This window comes from Malus domestica, chromosome 15 (assembly GCF_042453785.1).
Source record: "Malus domestica chromosome 15, GDT2T_hap1".
Classification (NCBI taxonomy): domain Eukaryota; kingdom Viridiplantae; phylum Streptophyta; class Magnoliopsida; order Rosales; family Rosaceae; genus Malus; species Malus domestica.
Genome location: NC_091675.1, coordinates 22,130,637 through 22,134,640, shown reverse-complemented (window position 1 = coordinate 22,134,640; position 4,004 = coordinate 22,130,637). Strand labels below are relative to the sequence as shown.

At 37.1% G+C, this 4,004-nt stretch overlaps 1 long non-coding RNA gene across 1 annotated transcript; it reads left to right on the top strand.

The window, feature by feature from the left end:
• Nucleotides 1-1,701: 1,701 nt before the first annotated feature.
• LOC103401162 (uncharacterized) lies at nt 1,702-4,004 on the top strand. The gene is made up of 2 exons (XR_523849.4): nt 1,702-2,090; nt 2,257-4,004. It is a non-coding gene; the product is annotated as an uncharacterized lncRNA (long non-coding RNA).

The following is a 4,004-nucleotide window of genomic DNA, read 5'->3' as shown; positions in this document are numbered from 1 at the left end:
ATCACAAAAATATGCAAGTCAAATAAAATTGTAAACAAGAAAACATAAATGGGCATTTGGTCTTTTTACTTTAAAGTTTATTTTTCCGCTTCTTTAACGTTTCAAGTTTCGAAAATAAGTATGCAATACGAATTCAAAGCAACCACGGCTTCTAGGACGAAGTACACAACTAAAACCCTTTTTTTTTATTTGTTGGCCTTAGGTCATTTTTATGTAGTACGAGGTTTCGCATTATTATAAGACGAGTTCGACTTAGTCTCATTAAATTCAGTTCGAGCTCACTCCAAACACCGAATAGTAATCCTAAGGCCATCTCCAACTAAATGGGCTATGTTTAGCATCCGTCCAAATTACAGCCTTGCAAGAAATTATTTTTTAATGAACAGTGCCATACTATATTTATATACAATCTCAAACTGAAGGGGACTATTTTTTGGCCCCCACAATTATTTATTTTTTTAAGTTTGTTCTATAATTTTATTGGCTAATTGAATTAAACTACCATATTAAATTAAGATTTCTGGATATATTGAATGCCACTTGTGGCTAAATGAATAAGCTTCCAGACATATTTTGAGTGCCACTTGAAAATGTTGCCATTTGAAAATTATTAAAAAAATTAAAGGAAAGAGTATTAGAAGAGGTAAGAGACTGGTGTGTATGAAAAGAGTGTTTGAGGTGAATAGAATGGGAATGATTGAAACACAATAAGGTAAGATAGTATGAAAATGTGAAAAAGATGTGAGAAATTGTGCAAAAATTTCTTACGTACTTATAGGAAGAAAATTAAAATTTTTAATTACACCTTAAAAAAAAAAAAACCCCAGTTGGTCCCAATTGAACTGGTTGGCTATGCCCAGTCCACTGGCCATATAACTAGATTTTGGCCCGATGGATCCCAAGATTTTTCGGCCTAGACCTCCTTTAAAGATGAGTTTTGTGTTAAAGAAAACTTATCATTTGACCTATAAACCGTATAGCCAGCAGAAATGGCCTAAGGGCTAGTTTGGTATTGATATGCTTTGAAAAAAAACTGCTGTGAGAATAAGCGGCTGTGAAATAAATCAGTAGAGTGTTTGGTAAGCTTTTTTGTAAAAGTACTTTTGAAAAAAAAGCAGTCTGATAGTAGGTCTTTTCATTAAATGAGCACTGTAGCTCCGTGTGCTTTGAAAAAAAGCCAGTTTTCCAAAGCTGCAAATAGCTGCTTCAGCTTTTTCCTTTGATTTCAGCTTATTCTCACAGCAGCTTCCAAAATAAGCCTCTTTTTTTTAGTTTACCAAACACCTAAAACCCTCACAACTTTTTTTCATGGGTGTGTGTTTTTTTTTTAAGCACCTAACTCCCAAACCATTCATAAGACAATTCCAGCTTAAGACCGTCTAACAATCGGGGCCGTGAAGTATAACATAAAGTTAAGCCCAAAGTCCATCCCCAGTCTGGGCTTGTTTGAGTATGGCCATATCATCGAAATGCTCTGAAGTAAAAGGAATAAGTGCGAATGGCCCAATACCTTCTTTTTCTGGTCAGAGAATGAGATTCTAGATGCGAATTATTAATTAAGAAATTGGGAGGGTAACCATAATTCCGGTAAAACAACTATAAACGCGTATCGGATTCCCAAACAAAGAAGAAAAGCCATGGTCCCACCACTTGTCCTCCCCCACTAAGCGGCAAAATAACGTGTCTTGGATGGTAACGTCCAGGTCATGAACCACCAAACACGACATCCCATACTATTCGTCGATTTCAAAGATGCGAAATCAAGCTCAACCGTCCATCGCACCCCTTATCCCATTATAAAAGTTACGTTAGGGTGGATGGCTCTAAATCATTCAGGTTTCAACGCCACCATATGTTCTCTCTCTCTCTCTCTCTCCCTCCCTCCCTTCACAACTCTATAGTTCCTCTTTTTTGTGCAGATCTTCTCTGCATGGATTTTTATCTTCGTCTGATTCTTCCGGATTCGTGTAGATCGGCTTCGGATCTACCCGTTGATGGTGGTTTTGGGTTGTGAAGATGGTTTGAGATGCTTTTGGAGTTTTGCTGGTTTGACCAGCTTGTGCTTGTGTTCTTTGATTCAGATTTTAAAGGTTCGTATGTGTTTTTGATTCGATTTCGTTATCTAGATATTAATCATAGCGTTTTTTTTTAATTATTTGGGTGAATTTTATGGATCTGTAACGAATATCAGCTTGATACAGATTCTGATTGCTTTTTTATTTTTATTTTTTTATTTTACTTTTTGTTTTCGATCAGATGCATATACCGATCTCTTACACCGATGGAGGTTCGAAGCCTTGAAATTTCCGAGATCAATTGGATCGACATCGTTTCAACATCTGCAGATCTGATTTCTCCTTGCAGCTGAAGGGCGCAAACTCATGTATATTGGTTAATCGAAAGCTATAACTGTAATATGATGATTGGGGAAGGTGAAAGCTGGGGTATTTTTGGGTGGATTTGGGTTTGCACGGATGTAAGAGATGTCGGGACGAAAGGCTCGGTGGAAGAGATGAGTCCTGGACCGATCTTTGTCATCCGGCCTTTGCCATGGCAGGTGCGCTTGCATGGCAGGTCAAAAAATCTGAATAAAAAAAACAAAGAGTTCTGGTTTTAAGGGGAGACAGCATGTGGTGTTTTTTGGCCCAGGGTCTCCCCTCCGGTGTGTGGTGTGTGCTCTGTGTGTGTCCCTTCCTTTTGTGCTGTGTTTTATTTTTCGCTCTACTGCCTGCGCATTCGAACACGGATTCAGCACATCAACGACGGCATATCTCACCGCCAAAGGTATTATCTGACTGCCTATTTCCATTGATATGCATCTGTTACTATATTAACCCCAGTTAAACGGAAAACCCCTAATTATTATGCACCATTAGTTCGCCTCACGCTCAATTTACTTCAAATTAATGTGGGTTTAATCGTATTTGAAGTCCAATTATCTAATATGGGCTTAATATTATAGATTGATATAATCCAATGTAACTGGGTACATGAGGATTGGTAGACATGCATAATAATGTTTTTTGTCAGTTCTCTGAATTATGTTATTCAAACTGTTTCACTTGATTCCTAGGTAAAAGGGAGTTTAAGAAACCCTAACTGTCTATAGGAAAATGCCTGGAAGACCGACTATTTAGACTAAAGTTCATAAATCATATGATGGGTAGTTGATGATTGGATTATTACTGGAGTTCTTATTTCTGATGTTTTGGTTTTTTTTTTTGAACGAACGATATTATTGGGTTGGTGAATGATTCAAGCCTCAGTGCGAAGTTTGCTTTATGCGAAAACTGAACTTAAGACCTCTCAATTACAAGTAAGAATTATTGTGAATTTAGACTAAAAAATTGGTCCACCTTGCATTACTCCTATATATAGTTACAATGTTATCCTCGAATTATTCTCTCTACTTAACAGAAATATCTTTCCAAATTATCCTGGATTGTTGTTAAGTATGTGTTGACTTTGCCTCAAGGCATCTGTTATTGGATTCGATACACTTGCATCAATCATCAATTGTACCCCATTAATATGCCATGTAGTCGATCTTATCCGCTTACGAAACTCCTGTCCTTGTGCACGCATTCAATATAAACTACGTTGTTTTTGGAATTCACATTTGCAATATGCTTACAATCCTTTCCAAATCTGCCTCGTGCCTTGGTTACGACATTATGTGGAATGAGCTGAAAATTTTATTACCAGTCTTAAGTTGGAATTGAAGTTTTGTGTTGTATACTGAATATTTTTATGGGTATTGATTACAATTCAAGTTAAATATATGTTCTTGGAGCTGATATTATTTGGAGACTTTGTAATACTCTGTAATTTTGTTTGCCTTTGGCTGCTTTTGCTTCAATATTTGGAGATTGTATTACCATTAGATGGCACCAAGGATTTTGGCAACCGGGCTAACCGGTGCTCTCTCATCTGCCAAGTCTGAAGCCCGAATGGTTCTCTTCAATTGCAAGATAATCGAATTATATGCTGTTCGTTTGTGGGAA